General features: G+C 41.6%; 1 long non-coding RNA gene across 1 annotated transcript; it reads right to left on the bottom strand.

Annotated features, from left to right (window-relative positions):
- Positions 1–16,395: 16,395 nt before the first annotated feature.
- LOC149219428 (uncharacterized) lies at positions 16,396–17,730 on the bottom strand. The gene is made up of 3 exons (XR_016248693.1): positions 17,664–17,730; positions 16,820–16,984; positions 16,396–16,423 (listed from the first exon to the last, which is right to left on the bottom strand). It is a non-coding gene; the product is annotated as an uncharacterized LOC149219428 (long non-coding RNA).
- Between the last annotated feature and the right edge of the window lie 408 nt (positions 17,731–18,138).

The raw sequence follows: 18,138 nt of genomic DNA, 5'->3' as shown, positions 1-18,138 counted from the left end.
GCACTATTCATCCGGATTTGAAATTCCCATAACCCTGCTTTATACCATTATTGGGTCCACCTGGGAGCTTTTATCACATCTCGCAATGCCTGCTTCATGGTTTTCCCCTTCGTATTTAAAAATAAACTAAAACATGGTAAAATCCCGCTTATCGGACATGAATTTATATGCAACAATGTTTGTTGGTCAGGTAAATCCCCTCTGCGGACAGAGGCGATCCCACTAGCCTATAACAGAACTAGCCACAATCAAACCACGCTGCTACGCAAGTTCCTAGTTATGCATCAAAGGTGAATCAAGAAGACCAACCTGGAGTCCAACGCTATGATTGAAGCAGAGTTGATATCCCCGCTCCCTCGCTCCAACAGATCATAAACGAACACCTACACATGCAAAGGAAGAGACAGATACCAACATAACAACTACTAAGGCACAACTATATTTCAGTCAGAAAGGAAATAAATCAACACATCACCATAATAGACAATGAGATTGGAACTATAATAGCAGTCGCTCATCAATTAATAATAAACAGGAAAAGTTACAACCATTGTTCTAACGTTGACCCTTCTCCTGGCTGGGCGAGTAACTATATGTGTCTTGCAATGCATTTCCTCTCCGGCAGCATAACCTCTCTAGCACTCACTAGCATTCCTCCAAGAACTCAAGAACTCAACATCTAACACTCCATGACTAACGATTATCACTACTATCACTAGCTTGTCCAATGCATAATGACAAGCTTATATAGATGAAGAAGGGAGGAGGATATGATGAACCGGGACACCTTTTGTGGATTAACATTATCCCCAAAAGCCATTAAAGATGGAGATAGGATAGAGCTCGACATAAAGCTGATTTTTTATCCTCAGAAAAGCTCCATGTAATGAAGGAAACAACAGTCGGACGTGCGTTAAGGCAAAAAGCATGACTAAACTTGGTTGGCGCGACTGTTGCTCTAAGACAGAGCGCCAATGGTCGCGCCCTCTTTTGAGGATCTCCATGATTGGCGCGGGTAAGATATTGTGGACTTGCGCCAATGGAAAAAGAGCACTTTTCAGGGATAATCTGCAGAAGGTGTCTTCAGGGAACATGGAGTACATACTCAGGGGAACATAATGTAAGTGTTTTTAGACTTTGTCACTTCTTATAACTCCCGGGATGAGTCCTCCAAGGTACGACAAGAGGAGTAACAGGAATGGTGACAAATTACTGTATAACAGATGCCCCCTAAAGCATGAAGTCCGAGAGGTGGAGAGGGGTGAAATGCTTTACAAGAACACACAAGAACACATAAGAGCACATATAGTTACTGCCGCCGAGGATCTGTATTAAGAGACATGACTGGTAGTTCAATTACATGATGTACGTGGTATGGTCGCAGCCATCCATAAGAGAGTACATAAATAATCTGGATCCATAGTATGGACGCAGCCATCTGGTTAGGATCAATGAATTGACTCAGGTATGGTCGCAGCCATCCAGTGAATGAGTCAAGTATCAAGAATCACGCCTGGATTACAACAGACACAATCTAGGGTCTTGCGCTCCATCTCGACCCGAACAAGAGTACAAGTTCAAGCATGTGAATATATGAGCTGAAGTCGAACATGCATGAACATCGTCTGATTACCAGTCAATAGTGGAAACTGTTAACAGACGCGAGAGGTACCACCAATAATGACAATGGCCCTCAAGGTACTATAGGTACAATCTACGGCGTGTGAATCAATGATCTGAAGTCGAACACCCGTAGAATCATTCGATCGGAGGCCAATGATGAAAACCTCACGTCGAACACGAAGAACCTGCCATTAAGGCATGCAGGCTCCAAGGCACCGGAAGGGAGTCTCTAGATCAACTTCCTGGATAATGAGTTGAAGTCGAGAGGGAGTGACCTTGATCGAAGGTGGGCCATAATGTTTCCCACATCATCGACACGAGACAGAGAGATAATGTTGTGAATCAAGATTGTGCGAACTATCCGAGGGAGGTTGTTTCTTTGCAGAGGTCAACTTCTCTTGAACATATCGGCGGCACATTAACAGAATTGGCAGTATTTGACATCAATGTATCAAAGGTCATGATGACGAGGAAATGAGTGGATGAGAGGTCAAATAGGGTACCCAAGTCCATGGAAGCAAGTGAAAGATATGAGATGAAATATCCCCACCCCGGACACGAAAACAAAAAGTGCCATGTTCAAGAGCAACATACTGCCGTTACGGTAATAATTATGGTTCAAAAATTTTCTTTTCCCCCCGCCATTTCTCGCGAGTACCCCAGTTATTTTTAACGAGCTTGATGGGGATAGCATATGCTTGTGTTGTGACAAAATCCGATGTCATTAAGTTTTAATGAGTCTGACAAAGGAAGAACTCGGCGTCTTTTCATGTTTAGAGAGTTTGAAAAGACAACAGAAAAGGAAACTCCAAGGATGTCCTTTTTCGTAAAGTTGTGTCTCTCGGGCCCGAAAAAGTATAAAATAATACCCGAAAGAACCGCCCGATCATTACGATCGAGGAGTACTTTTCATAATTAGTGATTTCGACCTGAAAAAGTAAAAAAGCGGTCAAAACCACGTCGTTTCGTAACCATTAACGAGTTTGAAACGACAAAAACCCGGTAATCTTTTTATGTTTTAACGGTCTTCAAAAAGAACTTAAAACGACCGCCCCTTATTAACATTTAACGAGTCAAGAGGAGAGACTCGGCAATCTTTTCCTCTTTAAATGGTCAGAAAAGAGCTGAAAGCAGACCTTGAAGTAACCTTTTCTGGTGTTTTACCGAGCTCGAAAAAGCCGAAAAAAGGAGCTCGTTATGTTGCTTGAGTGGCACTAATCCCTGTCAACATACAAAAACAGCGTAAAACCCTACTTTGACATAAAAACATTCACAAAAACATTATTTTAATGTATTTTTAAGCCAAAAGAAGTTATAAATAGTGAAATGGTAAAAAATAAAATTACTTTTCACTTTTTACCTTGTGAGTTTACCGTTGGAGGGTTTTGGGTGCAAATTTCAACTGCTGATTGCGACCAATCCAGGAGACCATTCGAGCCGCCGTTTGAAACAGGTAAGAGGCCTCATCCTTAGCTTCATTTTTATTCCATTCTTTCAGTTTTCCATCCACAGAATGATCCTCTGCAAGGGGTATTGCAAAAAATAGGGTTGCGCCCATTGGCGCGAGTTTCCCACGCGGGTTCGCGCCAATGGGCTATTTTCCTAAAAGGAGTCGCGCCATTTTCGCGACTGTTTGGAAAACAGTTGCGCCAATTGCGTGAACCAATTTTCACATAATTTTGACCGTTGAACCTGCAATTTCCTTTAATTTTTGGTTTCACCATTGATCTTATGATGACATTTTGGTGTTTTGGTTGCCGGAATTGGTCAGAATGGCTATAGAATGGAGAGAAAGGGAACATGAGGCCATAGATGCTTTGGCATTGGAAGATGACGCATGCATGGATGCTTTGCGAGATTGTGGCTTGAAAAAATTCTTCCTTACCTCATATCTACGTGCACAGCCCGAGTTACTAAGGTTTATTGTGGACGCCTGGGATATTGAGGATCAGGTATTCCGCCTATCTTGACCGGTAGTAGACCTTCTGGGGAAAAGATGGGGGAGGTAATGGCCAGAGTTTGTCCTGGGGCCCATTTTGGATCCAACAGTGCCAAGGTGGACATTGTCACTATCCCAGATTTGGTGCTATGAGTGGTACTATTCACTATCACTCGGACGGCTGGGGTACAGGCACCCCACGAGGCCAGCAAGAATCACTTGCTGCTGGCAACTGAGTGCCTACACCCTACATTATTTGATTGGGCCACGGCAGTAACAACAAATATCAAGAGGCAGCTTACCAAATGTAAGCGTGATGGCAATAAACAGTTCGGATATGGATCCATCATAGTATTGTTTTTCCTGGAGCGGCTACCGATATTCCGGATCCCAGGAGGTATAGTGGCAGATCCAGTGCCACGGGAGCCGAGGTTGGCTCGATGGGCACCACTTATGCCCAGAGGGGGTGGGGGCCAGCAGATGGCCTGGAGGCCCGAGTTCTTCATTTGGCTCCAACACCAGATGATTGTCGTGGAGGACTGGCCCTATGCGGGCACTGATTTCACTGGAGATCCAGACCTCCCATTGCCTGAGGGAGAGGATTGGGACGAGGAGCTAGGTAAGGACCCTTTATGTTTTTAATATTTTAACATATTCAGGTTTTTATAATTCATGTCTGTTTCTCACAACACCTATATATATGTGTGCAGACGTTGGTGCAGAGCGACCAGCCGACTTGCCTCACAACGTACGGAGAGTACAACCTGCAGCGGACCCTCAAGCAGAGGGTGACGATGATGACCTAGTACAGAACCTCGAGGCACTTACTCGAGGGATCCCAGATTATGGCAGACTGGCAGACGTGCCTAGAGCGTACCAGAGGCATACGGTGGGAGTATCTACTCGCGTCCATCGTCTGTTGAGACGTTTGGTGCGGGCGGTGACATGCTATCATGAGCATCACTGCGAGTAGACGCCTAGGTTTCATTTTTGCACGTTTTTGAGAGACATGTTGTCGACGGCTGTATGAGTTTTGGGCATGTATTATTTTTTGGATTATGTAATGCGCGGGGTGCAAACATTTTGACACACACATATATATATACATATGTTCCTGGTTCATTATTTTGTTTTCATGTGCTTGCTTACATAATGTTTTAATTACAAATTATGCAGATGTCTATCTAATAAATGATTGGCCAATGCATCAGATAATGTGTTTAATTGTCTCGGAACATGTTGATATGTAATAAAATCAAAATGCCTTTCTAACAACCTTACACGTAAATACAACCTTAGGATATGATGGTTTCTGATGGAATATTGCCCGTTGAGCTGGTGGACAACAAGTTGAGAGTCCAGGTTTACTATCAATGCGTGAATACCGAAATTAATTGCTCTAGCAAGTAGCTCGATTACAGCACAGTATTCGGCGACATTGTTAATAGTACACCCTAAACACACACCCTGGCAATCTATTAGCTCGCTATGAGGATCCTAGATTACCCATGCCGCAGAAGACAAATCACCGGTACTGCGGCAGGCACCATCAGCGAAACCAACATAAGGTGCATCCGGCATCTGCATAAGAAGCGAAAAACACAATAAGTAGTAGCTATGTCTCGAAAACCGACACACAATATACTAAAGTACATGTATGTACACAATAAAATGTACCAGCATCACGCATAGTACTTTTTCAATTAAAGCCCATTTCGGGGCTTCCCAAGAGGGTTTCCTTCATAATCAATCAGCTCGTAGGCCCCTTTCTGCAGGACTTTCTTGACAATATAAGGGCCTAGCCACATAGACTCGAGCTTTCCTGCGCCTAGCTTATCTTTCGCTTGATCATAGAGTAGGACCAAGTCTCCCTCAACGAAAGAATGTGGATGGACGGTCTGATCGAAGTGAGTCTTGACTCGCTTCTTTTGCGTTTCGATGGCCAAAGAGGCCAGGCGACGAGTCTCATCTAAACGTTCTAGGTAAAGAAGGCGTTCTTCTAACGGGGTAGTGTTGGGAAGCAGCTCGACGGCTAATTTCAATGAAGGGATCTCACATTCAATTGGAAGGGTAGCCTCTAGTCCATAAACTAGTTGAAATGGAGTGAAACCAGTGGCATCCTTCACGAAGGTTCGGTAAGCCCATCAGGCAGGGAATAACATCAAATGCCAGTTAGATTTATGCACACCAACGATACGTTGAAGCATTGTAACCACGATTTTATTGACAGCTTCAACTTGACCATTGGACTGAGGGTAGTATGGAGTTGAACTATCGTGTTGCAAGCCTAGCTGGGTTGTTAATTCCGACATCATATGATTACGGAAATGCTTTCCGTGATCAGTGACAATGGCTTGAGGGACGCCGAATCGCGAAATAACATGATTGAAAAAAAATTGTGCCGCAGTGTGACCGTCTTCAGTTAATGTAGGCATCGCCTCGGACCATTTAGTAAAGTAATCGACGACAACGATGACAAACCCATGCCCCCCGGCCTAGCGAGGGTTACAGGTCATATAATCAATGCCCCATTTTGAAAAAGGGCCGACGGAAACCACAGGGTGCAACGGAGCAGAAGGCACTCGCATTTTCTGCTGGTATATCTGGCACTCATGACAAGAGCGGACGGAAAGGATGCAATGCTTGAAAATAGAGGGCCAAAAATAGCCAGCACGAAGGATTTTTTGGGCTGTAGCATATCCGGACATATGTCCGTCACAAGCACCAGAGTGGCAGTCATTTAGAACCCGTTCAGCTTCCTCTAGAGTAAGACAACGGCGGAGAACGGAGTCTGCACCAAGACGATATAATGTATCTCCAATGATACGGTAGGGTTGAGATTGATGACGAATCCTCCACCGAGCGTCTTTAGACACACCCGGGCGGAAGGAGGACGTTTGCAGATATGTGATTATATCTCCGTACCATGGATCGAGGGTGCTAATGAGGAAAAGGGTTTCATCTGGAATTTGATCTTCTACAGGCGAGGTTGAGGAAGAAGATGGCAAAGAGCAAATTAATTCAGCAAACACAAGGGATTTCTTAGACTTGGCAGTGGTAAATTCCAAGTCAAACTCTTGGAGGATAACAATCCACTTTGAGTATTTGCCCCCTAGTAACTGGGGTGACAATATATACGTCATGGGGTTGCAATCAGAAATCACAGTAGTAGTACGCAAAAGAATATAATGACGGAAGCGTTGTACAGCACAAACTGCGGCTAGTGCCAATTTTTCGATATAAGCATATCGAGTTTCCGTGTCTAACAGGTTGCGGCTGAGATAATAAATAACATGTTCAGTGTTATCATTATCAGTTTGAACAAGAACCATGTCGATAGTGGTATCGGCGGCGGCTAAATACAATGTGTAGTCGCGATAATAATTCGGAGGACGAAGCAATGGAGCAGAAACAAGTAGACTCTTGAGACGTTCAAAAGATTCCTGAGCTGTGGCATCCCAATGGAAAGGGATATCATGCTTCAGTAATCGCGTAAAACCTTTAGCCACCTCAACATAGTTGGGAACAAAACGGCATAAAAAATTGGCTTTCCCCTGCAAAATCTGCAACTGATGCAAAGAAGTTGGGGGAGGGAGATTGACGATAGCTTTGACTTCAAGGGGATCCAAACGGATGCCTTCTCTAGAAACGATAAAACCGAGAAGTCTGCTAGATTCAACGCAGAAGACACATTTGTGAGGATTTAGCCGGATTCGGTAGTATCGGCAGCGAAGAAAGATTTCGCGAAGGTGTTTAGGGTGGTCTTGACGTTTAGCTGAATGAGCAGGAAGATCATCCAGATAAGGTTGCACAATATGCCGAATGTCATGAAATGCATAAGACATTGCAAACTGAAAGGTAGCACCGGCATTTTTAAGACCGAAAGGGAGCTTCTTGTAGGCAAAAGTCCCCCATGGGCAAATAAAGGCAGTTTTGTGTTGATCAGCGGGAGCAATATTGATCTGGTTATAACCGGAGAAACCGTCCATAAAAGAATACATTTCACTGCCGGCACACTCGTCAATGATATGATCAATGAATGGTGTGGGAAAATTATCTTTAGGACAGGCTTTGTTTATATCACGGTAATCGACACAAACTCGGATAGTACCCTGTTTTTTAGTTACAGGGACAATGTTAGAAACCCAATCTGTAAGAGGAATAGGGTAAATAAAACCGGTTAAGAAGCTTTTCTACTTCGGCCTTAATCGCCGCAGCCTTCCGAGGTGTATAGGGCGTAGACGTTGACGAACAGGCTTAGCATCTGGGTACGTGATTATTTCATGTATCACTATACTAGAATCAATGCCAGGCATTTCTTCATAGGACCATGCAAAAACATCACGAAATTCGCGAAAAAGTTCGGAATAAAGTTGAATCTCCTCTGGAGTACAAGTGACTCCGATGTGAAGATGCTCGACTATCCTGAGTTTAACAGAGATGTCGAGGGGTTGGGTTCATGTAATGTTTGCCATATTTCCTTCAGAAAAAACCTGATCAATTTGAATAGGCGATTGAAGGATTTGTGATGGGAGACAAGGAGCCAACCGCTCGAGGCATGTCAGAAAATGCTGCGAGGTAGGGAGAAATGAGGAACGATGGTGAGAACTATACCAGGGAGGTTCCTCCAGAGACATAGTCTCAATAATAGCTTCGTCGGAGAGGAATATTTCTCCTAGAGAATCCGAAGAAGCCTCATCTAGAAGTCCTGAGGATGGAGTAAGCGCAGAAGAGGGAGCCGAGGCAGCAATGATTTCAACATAATTAAACTCGGCAGGACTCAAAGGCATTTGGTCGCCCCAGGAATCTACTTGGTCTGTGGGGGGTACGAGCCACGGATCAGAGCCAGTAGTGATCATATTGACAGAGGTGACATTTAGAGGAGGGAGCGGAAAAACACCCATAAGATCAGGATCTTTGAAAAGTCCAGCTCCCAGAGTCTTAGGTAATTTGGAGGTATGGTCCACGAACGGGATGGTGCCTTCGGAAGAAGAAGCAAAAAAGGAGAGCTGGTCAACGGTAACGATCTTCCCTTGATGAGGGAAACGGATGATTCGGAAGAAAGATGAAGAAACAGCTTGCATTGCGTATATCCATCTACGTCCGAGAAGGAGGTTGTAGGTTAGAGTAGCATCAACGACTTCAACTTCCATCTCGACCGTCTTCCCTTCCAAAGAGATTGGTAAACGTTGGAGTATACCGTAAGGACGGGACGCTCTTCCATCAAAAGCTTCCAAGGTAGTGGGAGATTGGCTCAACGTCGGAGATCCAATAGCTTTCCAACAGGCAACAGACATGATGCAAGTTGAGGCACCTTCATCAATAACTGTACGATGAATCGTCTTGGAATCAATAACTACCTGTCTGAGGAAGGCGATTTGGGGAGGCAGCCTCTGAGTGTGGCGTTCCAAGTCAAAAGTTATTAAATCCGAATCGGCCGGGTCTATGCCACCAATGGCAGATAGCATGGACTTCCTCTGAGAAGGGCAGCTCTGGAGAACCTCTAAAGCGGACATAGCCGACGGAGTCTGTGCTAAGTCCTCAACGATGTTGTAGTGCTGTGCAGCACGAGCATTCGGATTATAAGAGGATTTCCGGAGTACTCCTTTTGGAGGGGGTCGGAGAGGCATTTCAGTGGTAGGTCTCTCGATGTGGAGCGGACCTGAACTGAACGGAGGAGCACTTGGGGGATCCTCAGGCTCCTTCCCGGCAGATGATGGATAATCTTTCGTTCGAGTACTGATATTGATGGGTATCGTTCCAGCCATAAACACTTGAGAACCAAAGGAAGAGGGAGGCTGAGATGGGTCAGCCACCATTTGAGTTTTTTGAATTTGCTGTGAGGGAAAGGGTTCTTTAAGCACCGCATGAGTCCTGGGAGTGCCTTTCAACAAACGATTAACTTCGGACCGCCTGGGGCAGTCCTTTGTATAGTGATCCTCATCACAGATAAGACAAGGATACTTGGGTTTGCGTTTGGCACCATCCTCGGGCGGAGGATTAGGGGCTTCCTGCTTGGGTTGATCTGGCTTATTCTTCGGTTTCCCTTTCTTCTTTGCTTTCGAGGCTTTGTTTGCCGTGGTGGTTTGGACGGCATTGACCTCAGAAGTAACATTCGAAGTGGGTATTACCTGGGAGGTGGGTTCATTCGGAGCAGAAGTTATCACACTCGAGACCACCGAGTTTGAAAACAACCATACGGGTAAACCAATGGTCAACCCAGGCAAAGACAATGTTGCGATATACTGAACACCGAAATTTCCAACAGAAGGAAATGGACGAGGGTTCCCATAGGAGGAACACCTTGGCCGATGGGCGCCGGGAAGGCTGCCATTGAACGAGAAATAATCCTACTCAAGCTAACGCAAACAAAATCTAATTGGGTAGATGTTATCGTGGTCAATAAATTTTAAGACACTAAACTTAACCTTTTTATTTTTTAAGAGTCGAGAAAAGGATAAAAGATGACTCTAGTCTCCTTCGAATATTTAATGAACACGAAGTGACAAGACGCTCACAGGCACCTTTTCGTTTAGGGAGTCCGAAAAGGATCAAAAGTGACTGCTCTGGAATTCTAGGTAGAGGGTGTGCCAAACTTTTCGCAAAACCACAAAATACCTTTTAGGGTACGGGTGGTCAATCTTCGTGAATGCTGTGTTCACTGCATTGCAAATCGTAGGGCGGCTGACACAGCTTCCTATGGATAAAGGCTTTATTCCTATAGGGGTCTCCCAATATATACGCGACGGTACGTGGGAGCACAGTCCATATTGGCACCTATCGTTTCACCGTGGAGGAATCACCCAACCACTCGACGATAAACTACCAGGTTTAAAGACGCCAGCACACGTCTCTAACCTAGACCTCTAGAGTATTTGCGTTATGTTCCAATGCGTTGTTATGTTCATTGAGTTCAATTTAAAGTTTATCTTCGATTATGTTTCAGTTTTTGGTCCTACTGTATGTGATATCTCAAAAACTTCTTAAATGCAAACTATATGCCAAAATTATATCATTTGATTCGATGAATTATATCTACAGGAGGGTTGAGATTTTTACACAAACGAAGTGATCACTCAAAAAACAACAAAGATCCTAATGCAGCTAATAACAAGAAACGAAATTTTTTCTTTTTCCTTTTAATAGCAACAAATAACAATAAATGCTAAGTAATATGATGCAAAAGATTTTTTTTTGTTTTTCTTTCCTTTAAGATGGCATGATGCATGTAAACAAATTTTAAGAGATATGCACAATCCAAGTTCACTCAATGAAATAGAACCAATTCTGAAACACCAAAATGAACCATGCAAGCAAGGAACAACACAAAAGACTTTCACTGAACCATGTAATCTAAGTTCGAATGAAATCGAGTGAAATCCAAAGAGGCTAGAAGTGAAGCACTCAGAGTATAGAAGATCAAGCTTTAACAAATCACTGGATAGGTGCAGAACACAACCAACAAGCTGACTGGATAATCAAGAGATCGAAACTTCCCACAGAAGGCTAGACATGCAAAGTCATTAGATATCCAAGGGCTGAGACGAAAATCAATAGAAATGAGCAAACAGCTGAGGGATAAAGGCTAAGACCAGTCAAGCAGAGGTTCAACACAGTTCCAGAGGCTGTAAGAGATATAAAAAGAGATTGAAAGAGCTTTCCACCCACACACAAGAAAAACTTACAGAGCTGGCGCGACTGTCAGCCTGCAACTTGCGCTACCACAGTATTGGCGTGAGTTGCTTTTCAGCAACATGCGCCAACTGGCGCGATTGTTAGAGAAATAACCGCGCCAATTAAGCTTGCCGGCTAAAAAAATAAATGATACGACCTCAGGTCGGGTTGAGAGTGCTCAGATGGGTCAAACAGTAAAGAATAAACTCAAAACTGACTCAGGAAACTCATTCACTCAAGCAAGCAGAAGAAAATTAACATGCAAGACAAAAATCAACTAGCTTCTCCCCAGTGGAGTCGCCAAATTGTTGGTCAGGTAAATCCCCTCTGTGGACAAAGGCGATCCCACTAGCCTATAACAGAACTAGCCACAATCAAACCACGCTGCTACGCAAGTTCCTAGTTATGCATCAAAGGTGAATCAAGAAGACCAACTTGGAGTCCAACGCTATGATTGAAGCAGAGTTGATATCCCCGCTCCCTCGCTCCAACAGATCATAAACGAACACCTGCACATGCAAAGGAAGAGACAGATACCAACATAACAACTACCAAGGCACAACTATATTTCAGTCAGAAAGGAAATAAATCAACACATCACCATAATAGACAATGAGATTGGAACTATAATAGCAGTCGCTCATCAATTAATAATAAACAGGAAAAGTTACAACCATTGTTCTGACGTTGACCCTTCTCCTGGCTGGGCGAGTAACTATATGTGTCTTGCAATGCATCTCCTCTCCGGCAGCATAACCTCTCTAGCACTCACTAGCATTCCTCCAAGAACTCAAGAACTCAACATCTAACACTCCATGACTAACGATTATCACTACTATCACTAGCTTGTCCAATGCATAATGACAAGCTTATATAGATGAAGAAGGGAGGAGGATACGATGAACCGGGACACCTTTTGTGGATTAACATTATCCCCAAAAGCCATTAAAGATGGAGATAGGATAGAGCTCGACATAAAGCTGATTTTTTATCCTCAGAAAAGCTCCATGTAATGAAGGAAACAACAGTCGGACGTGCATTAAGGCAAAAAGCATGACTAAACTTGGTTGGCGCGACTGTTGCTCTAAGACAGAGCGCCAATGGTCGCGCCCTCTTTTGAGGATCTCCATGATTGGCGCGGGTAAGATACTGTGGACTTGCGCCAATGGAAAAAGAGCACTTTTCAGGGATAATCTGCAGAAGGTGTCTTCAGGGAACATGGAGTACATACTCAGGGGAACATAATGTAAGTGTTTTTAGACTTTGTCACTTCTTATAACTCCCGGGATGAGTCCTCCAAGGTACGACAAGAGACGTAACAGGGATGGTGACAAAGTACTGTGTAACAGTGTTAATAAACCCTTTCGGGTCCGTAATATCGCATCGGGGCTTTATCCCTTTGTATTTCATTTAATAAACGAAACATGCGAGATACATTAAAAATGGCATTTGGCGGATCTCAAATCTTATGAGATGGCGCCTATTTTTCCATCGGGTCTGGCTATCACATTGCGCAGATATATATATGTGTGTGTGTGTGTGTGTCTGTGTGTTTGTGTGTGTGTGTGTGTATATCGAACCCGCTCCACTGTAACGTGTCGACGCAATACTGTGATGCGACAAGTCGCAATCACAGATCACACAAGTCTGAGGCCTTTCTATAAAATAGGGTCTATGCCAGCGCTAATTGTGATCTGCCAATATCAGCGATCGTGGTATCGCATCGGCCTGGTCCCATGCATGTTATGTGCCTTCCTTCGATTCGACCCACCGATTAGGATTCGCCAATCAGATCTAGACCGTTGATCGACCAGATCTGACAACTCCTCTTCAACCACTGTTTAAACCTCCGATATGCCTTATTTCGCTATTTCCTCATGTTTTTAGCCTCTTTTCTCAAAGAACAAGGGGAGCTTCTTTTCATGATAACTTCTTCATTTGAAGTTTGTTTTCGCCCATTCAAGTTGTGTTGGATTCAGAATGAGAAGATCTTTGCAATGAGGTTATTTCTGATAGCAGCCTGTAACTTTCATTTTCTTCTGATTTACAAAAGATTTGTGCCATTTGGCACCTTTTACTTTTTATACAAATTCTTTTAGACTTAGAGGTTTATTCAAGATCCATTTTTGGATCATTTTCATTAGTATGTGTTAACACAAACATACACTACAAATAATGAAAGAATAGTCTCATAATCATTCACGACATATGCATAAAAGTGCATCAATTATGATAACTTTATATATTAAGTGAAATTCCAAAGCTATACAATTACAATGTTGTCACACTAGCCCCGATAGTGGAATATTAAGTCACCACTTGCTCTGCAAAAGAAATATCTTCTCTCTTATGCCAAATTAGAGAAGCTAAGATGAAAACTCCAAAGTCCTCTCTCTTGGGAAGGTATATTTATAACAAATCAAGTGACTCTCCATCTCCCATGTGATTTGTGACCTCCCTCATGACTCTTGAGCTTCTACTATGAATTTTTGAATTCTTATATGACCTTTGCACTTCTGCAAGACTTTAGAAATTTCTAGTGAATTTCCACATCCAAATATTTTTTTATTCGACTTTGCACGAAGGTGGACGATATTTGGGAAAAAAATGCTACAGAGTTAAATTGTTCCCAATGAATTTTTTTTTAATTTCGCTTTACGAAAAGCGTGAGGAGTGCAGAAGAGTAGTCAGGATTTGGTGCATTCGAATGGTATTGACTAGTTACGTGTCTATTCATATTCTTTCAAAAGCATTTTGTTTGGGTGATGAATAGAATAACAGACATTGAACGTTAAAAAATATTTTGAAAAGTCGTTATCAAAATAACTTGTACCATAGGGTTCTTGTGAATGGAATTACAAGTCAAATATACAACTTTAAACAAGGGAGGCTATGAGGCAGCAAATCCTTGCATTGAGAACCGAAATAGATGTTGATTCTTTCAAACTCAATTGGGAACCGAACTAGATGTTGATTCTGTCAAACTGAATTGGGAACTGAACTAGATGCTGAGAAAGTGCCACTCCTGCATGCTAGCTTTCTTTTGACTTAGTGTATATTAGATATCTTAGACCTTGGATAACCATCAAATGGATCAGCCTTAGATACTATTCCATTGATCATCTTGCAAAACCTAGCCGGCCTTGCCACAGTTGCTTCCTGAGCAGATTTAAGTGCCTGCATTGAGTAGGTTCAGCCTGAGAATGCACTTGAGAATGCACCTGCATTGAGTAGGTTCAGCCTGAGAATGCAAATAATACAAGTCACGAAAAAAATATATTCTGTCAAACTGAATTGGGAACACTTTTGCAGAGAAAGTGAAGGTTGACCGAACTAGATGCTGAGAAGGTGCCACTCCTGCATGCTAGCTTCTGACTTAGTGTATATTAGATATCTTAGATCTTGGACCTATTGACTAAGGAGGCAAAGCATGTTTTTTGGGACTGTTGGACAAAGGAGTGTGATATGCAACGAAGCTTGTAGAGCCACAATCATCAAGAAAGTCATCAAAAGGCAAAAGCCAATGCACAGTTTTGATACCAGACTTCAAAATACCATTTCCAAGTAGAGAACGCCTTTACGGTTATCCCCAATGGATTGAAGGTTGACTGAACGGGATAACGTTTAAACAATTTTTTGTCTCCAGGTGTTCCTATCGTTTGAGGATCCAAGGAGATTCCTATAAATCGTATTATGAAGTCATAGTTAGAATATGATCATATATAAATGAGATATTGAAATAGAGCATGTCATTTGAAACAGAGACTTAGTGTTTGTAATCATTTGAAGATTTAGAGTTATTGTGAAACAGAGAATGTGCTTGACTTTGTAGACTTTGTAAAATTAGTTCAATATGTGCATTAATCTGCAATGTTGTATTACCTCAAGGTGTTTCCTCAACTCACTGCTGAGAAAGTGCCACTCCTGCATGCTAGGTTATATCAATGAACGGTTCCAACTTTAATCTACCTACAAATGCTCCAACATTGATATACACATTGAAGGCCATTAAAAAGGAGAGAAATATACTTATAGTTGTGCAAGATGCTAAAAGCAGTAAGAAGAAAGAATAAACAGTCTCCAATTAGATATGAGAAATTGTCCACACGAAATAAGTGATGCTTTTGCAATGAAATATTCAGTCTCATGTCTACTGAGCTGAGCTATCAGTTAACATCCAATGCACAGTTTTGATACCAGAGTTCAAAATACGACTGCCAAGATAAAAAAGAATTTCTCAGACATAGGAGACATGATGACGACTAAGTGTTTGATGCAATATTACGTTTAGTGATGTAATGCAATTACAAGTCACAGAATCATAATAGCATGTTGAACAATGAAAATGGATATAGAACAGGAATTGATTGTGTGTACCTTTGGGACTGCAAATGTCTACTGAGCTGGTCAGACTGCTTATGTTAGTTAACATCCAATGCACAGTTTTGATACCAGAGTTCAAAATACCACTGCCAAGATAAAAAAGAACCTGTTGTATGTTAGGATCAGTCATTGTAAATGTATATCAATCCACTGAACAGTCAAAGACAGCTTAAAATTAATAAGTGAAATCAAGAAATTAGATACTTGTACGAGTTTTCTTATTATTATGTGTGACAACTTTAGTGCACCTAGGCTTGTTATTATGATATTAAGTATGGCTAGGTTCTGCAATCCAAATGCCTAATACTGCATAATCAAACTAATGAAAGGAATGCACCAGACTTTAGAGAAAATTAAAAAATACCATTGTCAAGAAAATCAATCCACTGTCACAGACAGCTTAAAATTAATCACTGAAATCAACGATTAGATACTTGTATGAGTTTTCTTGTTATTATGTGTAACAAATTTAGTGCACTCAAGCTTGTTATTATGATTTTAAGTGTGACTAGGTTCTGCAATCCAAATGGCCAATACTGCATAATCAAACTAATGAGAGGAGTGCACCAGACCTCAGAGAGAATAAAAAAAATACCACTGTAGCTAACTAAGTGCTAGGTCTTGGAGTTTTTTTGCTGCCATTGCCTTCTTGGACTCTAAAGACTCAATAAAATAGAGCTGTACTTTTCTTAGTCAAGTGGGACTATATATTTTACTGAGCGAAGGGCGGGCAAGATAGTGATGTGGGAGCCGCTGGGACTGGTTCTGAAATTGGCATACAACCATCAGCAAGTTGATTGCACCCTGACAGAAATTGTTGCATCTTAATTTTAGAACTAGACAAAAAATTATCTCAACTTACACCAAGAGTAGATTTAAATTTAATTTTGCCACAACTAGAGTTTTGAATTAATTTCTGGTCTTTCACTGCATCCTCTTTAATACAATACAACCACACTATCACTTTCTATAAAATTCATTGAGGAGAAAGTTTCCTACTAAAAACATCATCATTATATTCTCTGCTTACATAATAAGTAATGCAAATATGATTCATAACAAGGAATATAATCTCCTAATCAAATAATGATGACCAGTAAAGTGGAAAACACCAGTATAACAAAGCCACTAGTAAAGGCTTTTTTGTGATTTGTCAATAAAAGAAAAGCACTACAGGAATGCCAGAAATCATGTACAAACCTCACGAATTTCTAATGTAGGCATGTGCGGAAGGAAATCATTCCCCACAAAAAAGCACATAAAGACAAAATCATCCACAAGCCGTTCAAAGTCCACCTTAAATGGAGGATTTGGTATCTTCATGTCACACTCCAAGTACTCTCGCAAGGTCCAGATGTTGAGAAACTGCTCAATTATTAGCATAATGGCATATGGCAGTAGACTTACTATAATGAAATCCCTATCCTATGGGTGAAAGAATGTTTGTTGTTCAAAATATTTAGTAAATATAGCAATTTCTAAGTTTCAATCTTTCTAGCAAACTTGATAGGATTTTTTAGGATCAGGACTCTGTTCATTGCTCTACTCATCCAATTCTCATGGATTTCCTTCACAATTAGCTGCCAAATGACCAACCTGACCACAAAGGTAGCATTTTTCTTGCTGACCATGGAAAGTGATGACCTGTATCATCACCACAGGTATATACTCAGAGGCAGAGCTATCTCTTACATAGTAATCCCAGAATATCCGGAAACAAAATATCAGTGTTTATGTTGCAAATAAGTCAACAACCTCTCTTAAAATTGAGAAGTGGATTTCATGAGTTGCCAATGCCAGCATAATTAAATCTGCATCTTGGAGTTGCAAAAGCAGCCTTTAAAATCATACAAATTATCTTCATGTCACACTCCAAGTACTCTCGCAAGGTCCAGATGTTGAGAAACTGCTCAATTATTAGCATAATGGCATATGGCAGTAGACTTACTATAATGAAATCCCTATCCTATGGGTGAAAGAATGTCTATTGTTCAAAATATATAGTAAATATAGCAATTTCTAAGTTTCAATCTTTCTAGCAAACCTGATAGGGTTTTTTAGGAACAAGACTCTGTTCATTGCCCTCCTCATCCAATTCTCCTGGATTTCTTTCACAATTAGTTGCCAAATGACCAACCTGACCACAAAGGTAGCATTTTTCTTGCTGACCAGGGAAAGTGATGACCTGTATCATCACCACAGGTATATACTTAGAGGCAGAGTTATCTCTTACATAGTAATCCCAGAATATCCGAAAACAAAATATCAGTGTTTATGCTGCAAATAAGTCAAAAACCTCTCTTAAAATTGAGAAGTGGATTTCATGAGTTGCCAATGCTAGCATAATTAAATCTGCATCCTACAGTTGCAAAAGCAGCCTTTAAAATCATACAAATTATACACAAAAGTAAATGTATGTTATCAAATAAAATCATCATTAGCTAAATGAAGAGATACCATAAGTCTTAGTAAAATATCAAGCAATTAACCTAAAAGACCACATGTCAGCTTCAAGCAAC

Source organism: Pinus tabuliformis, chromosome Q (genome assembly GCF_031772625.1).
Source record: "Pinus tabuliformis cultivar Carrire ecotype Pingquan chromosome Q, CPIR1, whole genome shotgun sequence".
In the NCBI taxonomy this organism is placed as follows: domain Eukaryota; kingdom Viridiplantae; phylum Streptophyta; class Pinopsida; order Pinales; family Pinaceae; genus Pinus; species Pinus tabuliformis.
Note: the sequence above shows the minus strand (reverse complement) of the source record. Positions and strands in the feature narration are given on the sequence as shown.